Genomic DNA, 9,650 nt, shown 5'->3' with positions numbered 1-9,650 from the left:
ACATCTGTGTAACTTCAAAATGTAGAACAAATCTAAATGTGATCGTAATGTAAATGTTAGGGCTTCTGTTAATAACTTTCCTACAAATATAAATCCAACTCTTATTATTATTATTATTATTATTATTATAGGTCCTAGTAGTTCATGTTACTAGACCAGTGCTCTATTCATTTATTTAAGACATTTTAATGTTGCCTTTGCACTGGAATAGAGTTTTTAGATAGCAAACATGAAAGCATTTGGTCATCAAACTAAAGGTAGTCCCTGTGCAAACTCTGGGTCATTATGGGGTGGTTTGCCAATTTCTTTTCCCGGTCATCTGACACTGGATACTCATTTTACTGACCTCGGAAGGATGGAGTCAACCTCGAGCCGTTCACCTGAAACCAACATCTGTCAGAATCAGACTTGGGTTACGAGCAAAGCTTTTAGCTTACCTCTTTGAAGAAGAAGAAGAGTTTGGATTTATATCCCCCCTTTCTCTCCTGCAGGAGACTCAAAGGGGCTGACAATCTCCTTGCCCTTCCCCCTTCACAACAAACACCCTGTGAGGTAGGTGGGGCTGAGAGAGCTCAGAAGAACTGTGACTAGCCCAAGGTCACCCAGCTGGCGTGTGTGGGAGTGCACAGGCTAATCTGAATTCCCCAGATAAGCCTCCACAGCTCAGGTGGCAGAGCTGGGAATCAAACCCGGTTCCTCCAGATTAGATACACGAGCTCTTAACCTCCTACGCCACAGGGCTCCCTATTTGAACATTAAACAACATTTAAAATAATTCAGTAAAAACGTGCAAGAACACACCTAAAGAACGCTATCTAAAAAGTGGAACTGAATAGAGAAAGTGCTGGAGATACATAGCTTTGTATGTAAGGTTAAAGACAGCGTGTTCTCTTTTCATTCATCTTTGCTACGAGTAGTAGAAGTCTAGTGATGGACGTCACAATCGTCGTTTTGCACATGGCGAATGGATACTGAGTGTCAGCAACTTGCCCGAAGCCGTGTAGTAAGTTGACAATTGAGCAAGCCTCCAAATCAAAAGTTATCCCAAGTCCAAGAGTTTATCAGCTGTGATGTATTTTCGAATGGTAATCTGGAGATAACTTGTGATTAGCATTATTTATTGTAATGGTGCATGGTAGCAGCCTATGGCTATACCGTATCTTGCAAGGATTCCTCTGGGGGAACCCCCCCCCCCCTTGTGTTTTGTATCACTTTGCCCAGTGATACAGTGGGATTGCGTCTATAGCAGTTTTCTATAGTGGTATTGTCCAAATTCTGTTAAGATCAGCTTTTAACAAGTATGAAAATGTTTTGGCTTGCAGTTATATGTATCCAAAACAATATTTGTATGTGTGTGTAAATTTCTGTCAAGTGGAAACTGAAAATATGAACAGATTTTGGCTTGCAGAAACAAACAATATTTGTTTCTCTCTGTGTGTGTAAAGCTTGGTCAAGTGGTGTCCCCTTATGGGGTTTCAAGACGAGATCAAAAGCTGGCTTGCCAGTGTTTTGCTCTAAAATAATATTAGTATGCTTGTAAAATAGAGAAAAAGATGCACGTGAAAAATATTGTACACAGTAAATCAATTTACATTTCATTTTAATTTTTGAAGTTTGGTATTGCCTCTTTCTAGTAAAATTATTTTTTTGTCTTTAGGAAATATTTATGTATGTTTTTTCTATGCTTTGATTTTGCTTTGCCCATGTATGTTGAAGCTCTGACCAAGTTAGCCTCAGGCTAGCCCAGGGGTAGGGAACCTGCGGCTCTCCAGGTGTTCAGGAACTACAATTCCCATCAGCCTCTGTCAGCATGGCCAATTGGCCATGCTGGTAGGGGCTGATGGGAATTGTAGTTCCTGAACATCTGGAGAGCCGCAGGTTCCCTACCCCTGGGCTAGCCTGATCTTATTAGATCTTGGAGGGAAAGCAGAATTGGCCCTGGTTAGTGTTTGGATGGGTAACCTGCAAAGAAAGGCGGGGTGTGATGTGGAAGCAGGCAGTGGCAAATCACCTCTGAACATCTCTTGCCTGGAGAACCCCCTCCCTCCCCTCCCTTGCATGCCACCCCTCCCTCCCTCCCCTTCCCTTGCATGCTACCTCTTCCTCTACTCCTCCCTTCTCTCCCTTGCATGCTACCCCTCATTCCCTCCCCTCCCTTACTCCCCTCCCTTGCATGCCACTCCTCACTCATTCCCCTCCCTCACTTCCCTCCCTCCCTCACTTCCCTTCCCTCCCTCCCTTCCCTTGCATGCCACCTCTCCCTTCACTTCCCTCCCTCCCTCACTTCCCTCCCCTCACTTCCCTCCCTCTCATCCCTCCCCTCCCTCCCTCCCTCACTTCCTTTCCCTTGCATGCCACCTCTCCCTTCACTTCCCTCCCCTCCTCTCACTTCCCTCCCTCCCTCACGTCCCTCCCCTCCCTCCCTCACTTCCTTTCCCTTGCATGCCACCTCTCCCTTCACTTCCCTCCCTCCCTTCCCTTGCATGCCACCCCTCTCCTTCCCCTCCCTTCACGAGGGTGGGTGGGGCAGGTCCAGATGCCGGGCTCCCTTCCTCCCCTCCCTGGCATGCCACCACTCACTCACTCCCCTCCCTTACCCGTGGGGTCGCTGTGACTTCATAGCCTCTGTGTGTGTGTTGAAATCAATTAATATTTTATCCTGCACATTAACTCAAGTATAGGGGTTAGTAAGTAGTAACCTGCATTTATTGTAATAGTATAATATATGAATTTTAAAAATGCTGGAAAATGCAGACAGTAGGGGCTGATGGGATTTGTAGTCCGTGAACATCTGAAGCGCCAGAGTTGGACATCCCTGGTACATGCTATATTTCAGAACTTCTGAGGTACTTGTAACAGCTAGGATGCCAATGAAACTCCCGGGAATTAACTTTTTCTCAATTCAGCGAGGAGTTAAGTCAATGAACTTTAAAACTTTCTGTAATGCCAATAGGTTTTCCCTCTTGCTATTAAGACTGCAGTCTAAGCAGAATCGTTTGGCAGTGAGTTATTTGGTGATCGATGGAACATGTTTCCAATAAACACATTCAAAATGGTGTAAGAAAAACAGACAGCGGCAGGAAGGATAAATGGGCAACAGTTGCTGTTGTCGCAACTAAAACAAGTTAAAAGGAATTGGCTGGACAGGTCAGTGTTTATCACCGAGTGATAAAAGAGCAGCAGTGGGAAAAATTCCAAAATATGTCTATTTTAGAAAGAAAAAGGCGAGTTAAAAACAAGTATTCCCATTAACTGCGAGACGGCAGAGGCTGGAAGCCAAAGAGTTATGTTTCTTGGAACAATGGTTTTCCATGCTGGATAGCATAAGTCACTGTTCAAAGATGTTTCCAATTCACTGTTGGATCCTGCTGGTACAACATCAGGAGAAGGAGTAGCGAATCTCCGTTAGGCTTATCCAAACCCTTGGAAACAGATCCTATGAAACTATTGCCCAGATCCAAAGAACTAGTCTTCCACGCTCAAGCAGACCTTGGATGTCTCTCAAATGCTTTCAGCTCTCTCGAAAATTAGATGGCGTTCAAAAGCAGTAAATGGTATTGTGCGGGGTCAGTTATGAAAAACAACCACCACCACCCATCGGGAACGCTGCAGCTTCCCATCATGCTTTAAGTAACTCTTTGTATCTGATATATTTTTGTTCTTACGTGCTTTAATGTAGCCCTGGTCTCATCAGACCTTAGGATCAGAGATGGGATCCAGCAGGTTCTCACAGGTTCCCGAGAGTAGGTTACTAATTATTTGTGTGTGCCGAGAGGGGGTTACTAATTGGTGATTTTGCCATGTGATTTTTGCCTTAGTTGCGCCCCTCCTCTACAGTAGCGCGCAGAACTTGAAGCAGTCTAGCAGGAGGTGCACCGGCGTGCGTGGCAGCCTGCACCTGCGTGCGTACCTGTTTCCTGCCCAATGACCCCTGGCGTGCAGTGGCTGGGCTGTCCTTGACACAACCCCCGGCCCAGGAATGTCTCACCTAGAATGTCGGGCCACGCCTCAAGTCATGCCCCGCCCAGCCCCATTGGCACTATGCCACAGTTTGAATCCCACCATCATAGGAACCTGTTACTAAAATTTTTGGATCCCACCACTGCTTAGGATACTCACCAGATACTAACCCTGGTTAATACTTGGAAGAAAGATCCTCCACCCCACCCCAGAAATCCAGGGTTTCTATGTAGAGTCAAGCGATGGCAAACCCTCTCTGAATGTTTCTTGGCTTGAAAACCGAATGGTGTTGCCATAAGTAAGCTGTAGTTTTTATGAATCCAAACCCTAATCTAGGGAAGCGGTGCAGGTTAACCTCAAGTGAGATTTCAGAGCAGCCTTTAATGTAGTATACAAGGAAGACATAATTTTCTAAGTAACGCCCAATGCTAGATACAGTTTATCTGTCTGTGTTTTGAATGTACGTTTGATTTGTACTTCAGAAATGTCTGTAATGCTCTGGAGCCTATTTTAATATGCCCTATAAAGGTTGTTGTATTGTATACGAGGAAGGCACTCGTTTTGTTTTTCAATCGTGTTGGCTTTTCCTGTTGTACCCTCTGCTTCAGAAGAATTCTGTGCCTTCAAGGCGTCTTTGGATAGCGAGTGTATTCTCTGATCTGTTGTTTTATTGTTTTGATAAACGTGTTGCGAAACGGTTGAGATTTCAGAGTGTGATAGAGCAGGTGTGTGTGTGTGTGAGAATGTGGGCTTCCCTTGTAGCAGTTATAGATGTAATTCCTTTTGGAATTTGAGTGCTCAGGGCAGGTCTGGGTGCCAAATGTAGTCGTTTGGTTGGAAAGCCGGTTTTAGAGCAGATAGGATACAAAACTTTGCCGCAAACAATTTTTGAAGCATGATTTGCACTTTTGTGTTTCAAGAAATTTGCTGTATTTAGAAGAAGAGGAAGAGTTTGGATTTATATCCCCCCTTTCTCTCCTGCAGGAGACTCAAAGGGGCTGACAATCTCCTTGCCCTTCCCCCCTCACAACAAACACCCTGAGAGATAGGTGGGACTGAGAGAGCTCCGAAAAGCTGTGACTAGCCCAAGGTCACCCAGCTGGCGTGTGTGGGAGTGCACAGGCTAATCTGAATTCCCCAGATAAGCCTCCACAGCTCAGGCGGCAGAGCTGGGAATCAAACCCGGTTCCTCCAGATTAGATACACGAGCTCTTAACCTCCTACGCCACTGCTGCTCCTGATTTATTTATCAATTCATTTTTTATCTTGCTGTACCCGTCCCCCCACAGACTCCCCATGGCCCTGCCTGCCCTCCAACCACCCCTTCAACCAGGCCTCCGCGACAGGAAAATGGTGCCTTGTGGCCGGCTGTCCTGCCAACGCCCAACATCCTCCCCATTGCCCCACCTGTCCTCCAACCTCCCCCCCCCCAGCTATGGTGGAAGTGGGGAAGTGGTGCCTTGCAGACCATTGCCCCCGAACAGCCTTCCTGTTGCCCCGCCCTCCATCCAACCAGCCCCCCTACCACACCATCCTGGGCCCTGAACTGGTGGTAAGCCACCAATGCGCCACAGAGCCTGGCAGAAGCCCCCAATCCCCCACATCGACTTCTACCCCACCAAGCACCAAACGAGGCTCTGTGGAGCACTGGCAGTAATTTGCCAATCCTCTGTGGGTCCCCTAGAATCCTTCTCCTCCTGACTCTCACCCCGCAAACAGCAAGGCGGCCAGCGCTGTCTTGCTTCCCCCTTCCCCCTCGCCGAAGCCTCCCCACTCATCTGCCCCCCCTCTCCTTGCCCCCAGGTGCACCTTGCTGCCCCCCTGGCCATTCCACTCCCCCTCCTGCAATCTCCCAGCTCCCAAGCAGTGAGCCCTCAGCCAGACCCAAACCTCCCTGTTCCACCCTACGCCAACCTCAAGCTGTCCCATTCCATCCTCCCCTGCACCAAGCCTCCCGCTTTCCATCCTCCCCCCAAACAACACCATTTAATCCCCAAACAATCCTGTTAAGAACATAAGAACATAAGAACTAACCTGATGGATCAGACCAGAGTCCATCTAGTCCAGCTCTCTGCTGCTTGCAGTGGCCCACCAGGTGCCATTGGGAGCTCACGTGCAGGATGTGAAAGCAATGGCCTTCTGCTGCTGCTCCTGAGCACCTGGTCTGTTCCCTCCAACCACCCCATACAGGTCCCCCCTCCACTCACCCTTCAACACTTACCGGACTCCTGCAACCACGTGATCATCACCAGTTAGGTGGCAAGTGGCTGGCTGGTGGGGGCGGGGCGGGTGGGGCACCAAGAAATCACCTCCCCTTTCTCTTCCCTCCGGGCCTCAGGAAGTGAGGTGGGGGGACAAGTGGGCCTGATCCTGCATGCTGGACTCCGCATGCTGACTCCAGCACACAGGATTGGGGCCCCCCATCTCTCTTCACAAGACTTCCGGGCCTCAGGAAGTGAGGTGGGGGGGGGGGAGAAGCGGGTCTGATCCTGAGTACTGGACTCAGCATACTGACTCTACCATGCAGGATTGCCCCCCCCCCACTTCCCTTCCCAAGACTCAGAGCCTCAAAAAGCGGGGGGGGGGAGCGGGCCCGACCCTGCATGCTGGACTCACTGCACTGAGTCCAGCACATGAGATCGGGCCCCACAAACAGCTTGCCAACTTCCAGGTGGGGCCTGGAGATCTGAATGTACAACTGATCTCCATACCACTGAAGCCACTTCCTCTGGAGAAGGCAGCTTTGGAAGGTGGACTGCTTGGCATGGTTGTTGTTGGGAACATCGTTGGCCAAAGCTGGATTTCCCCCCTCATTTTATTTTATTTATTCTTTATTTATTTTTTCACATTTTTATCCTGCCCTAACCCAAAGGGTTAAAGAAGGCTTTTAAAGAAGTCTTACACAAACAGCTTGCCAACCTCCAGGTGGGGCCTGCGGATCTGAACCTGATCTCCAGACTACTGAAGCCACTGTCTAGAGCAGTGGTGGCGAACCTATGGCACTCCAGATGTTCATGGACTACAATTGTAGCCCATGAACATCTGGAGTGCAATAGGTTCGCCATCACGGGGACTCTAGAGTCTGTTGTGTTGTTCAGCACAACGGACTTTGCTGCTAGTATAATGATATGACTCTCAACCCTGCTGATTTGATACCTTTTGCCTTTACCGCTGTGCTATAGAGAGTGTCTTAACCTACTGCATCTGTGTATGGCTCTCCAGTTGCACAGTGGCAGATAGGAAGGTGCTCCAAAGGGTGATCACTACTGCACAGAGGATTATCGGCTGCCCTCTCCCCTCCTTGGAAGAACTCTATAATTCCCGAAGCCTAAAGAAAGCCCAAAATATTCTGAGAGACCCGTCTCATCCGGCACACTCTCTTTTTGAACTGTTACCATCCGGGCAGACGCTACAGGTCTATCAAAACTAGGACAAAGAGGCTTAGAGACAGCTTCTACTCTAGAGCTGTGGCTATGCTAAACTCCGCGGCTTCGTGTTGATGTGTTTGGGGCAGTGTAGGGATGGGTGGAGGAAGGGGAAAGTGAGGATGGGGTATGAGTCTGAAATTGTGTGCATCGAGGAATGCTGCTGTAAATTTTCGTTGTGCGTGCACAATGACAATAAATGCTTATGCTTAATGGACGTAGATAAAATATCCAGGTAATGTGACAAACAGCAAAGGTAGTTAGATTTTTTTTTTTCTTGAGACCTGTGTACCTGTAATTTATTTCATTCGCAGCCCACCATTTTCCTGAATGGGGATCAGACATCTTGCGTCGTTCTCCCTTGTGAACGGGGATTCGAACCTGAATTAGTTCGACACACTAACCACTCCATCACACTAGTTCTCCATACTGAAGTACTTGCTTTCTTTAGCTTAGTTTTTGAGTAGCAGAGTCTTTCTTTCTCCAACGTGTGCATTTTAGTATTCTGGATACCTGTAAGACCGAACAGGCAAGGAAATGATTGGTTCAGGCGTCAAAGAGGAACTAGGTTAGAAAATACTATGTGCAGAGTTGAAAGTTGTCGAACAAGTTACAGCTCCTTGCATGTGAAATGAAAATGCTCTGGGCAGTTCTTGCAAACATTTATAGAGTTGGCAGTGTTGTAAAATGAAAAGCAAAGTTTGCATGTGGAGGGTTTAGTTTTCCCTTCGGGAGGGTTCCATTCTTTGTTCACAAGTTTTCCGTTACAAAAACACGTGGAGTATTTCAAAACAACACTTACATGGAACTCTTTAGTTTTTGAGAACTGTCTTAACAAAATGAATCATAGTTTTTTGGAGACTGCCAACAAGTTCGAAGCATTCCTTAAAAAAAACTAATTACAGAATTAAACAAATAGTCTTCATTTCTCCCCATGATATAATGTGGTCTGCTCTTTCAAACCTCATGATAGCTGGTTCTTGCTTACTTCGTTATCTCTGCGTGGATGAAATAAATGGCTTTTAAAAACCAAAGTAAATAAGGATTAGAGTGTTAAAGCAATTCATTCATCATGTTGCCTAGGAATGGCTTAATGTCTGGGTCTTGAGGGAGCTGAGTGAATCAGGCAAATTACTGGAACTGAAGATAGCATGCCAGTTCACGGCCAGACTTCTATTTTTGTATGTCTTGCAGCTTTATCTTATGAATGTTTACTTAGAAGTGAGTCCTTCTCTGGTCCGTAGAACTTGCTATGGAACCTGTTGATCTCAGTGGGTTTGGTAGTGGAAAGGGCTGTTAAGTCGCAATTGACATATGATGATTTCATAGAGTTTTCAAGGCAAGAGGTGAATGCGGATGGTTTGCTGTTGTATCCTCTGTGTAGCAACACTGGACCTCCTCGGTCATCTAACTAGGGCTAATTAGGGCCAGCCCTGCTTAGCTTCCAAGATCTGGTGGCATGGGTCATCCAGGTCAGGTCCTCATTGGATTCAGTCTGGACTAGTGTTTCCCAACCTTTTCGATGTCGCGGTACCCTTGACCTCACCCTTCATATCTCAGGGTACCCTTGAGGTTCATTTGATATATTTTTTTTGCATTTTTAGGGGTTTTTTTTTTGCATTTTTGGCCTGTAGGCGGGGGGAGTGGCAAGCAGGGGGAGGGGAAGGAAAGCAGCGCTGACAGCCACGTTGTTTGCTTGCCTAAATTCGACATGGATTGGGGGGATTTAAAGGGAGAGCTCCCTTTACATCTACCCCCCCCCCTCCACATTGAATTTAGGCAAAAAAAACCAATGCCGTTTTTCAGTGTTGTTTAAAGGGAGCCCATGAGGCTTCCAACCCCGCTTTCAAAATCCATTTGATTCGGGGGGGGGGAGGCGATAGCATTGTCATGGTACCCTTGGGACGTGCTCATGGTACCCCAGGGTACCACGGAACCCTGGTTGGGAATCACTGGTCTGGACCCTAATCCAGTGCCATGACATGGTGATGGAAAGTTCTGTAAAATCATAGCTGATGTCTGGCGACCATGTTATGGTTTTCAAGGCAAGAGGCATTCCATGGTGGTTTGCTGTTTGCTGTTTCTTCCTTGGTGGTCTCCCCTCCAAGGTCTGAGCTGATCCTGTTTAGCTTCCAAGATTTTATGAGATTGGGCTAGCTTGGCCCATTCAGGTCAGCGCACTGTTGTTTTTTATTTCCCAGTGATCTGCAGGTACAATAGAACCTTGAATCACTTCCTGAATCTTTCCAGAGAAGGTATTTCCCA

The sequence above is a fragment of the Sphaerodactylus townsendi genome, linkage group LG01 (assembly GCF_021028975.2).
Source record: "Sphaerodactylus townsendi isolate TG3544 linkage group LG01, MPM_Stown_v2.3, whole genome shotgun sequence".
Taxonomy (NCBI): domain Eukaryota; kingdom Metazoa; phylum Chordata; class Lepidosauria; order Squamata; family Sphaerodactylidae; genus Sphaerodactylus; species Sphaerodactylus townsendi.
The sequence above is the reverse complement of the archived record's forward strand: the minus strand, read 5'-3'. Positions refer to the sequence as shown.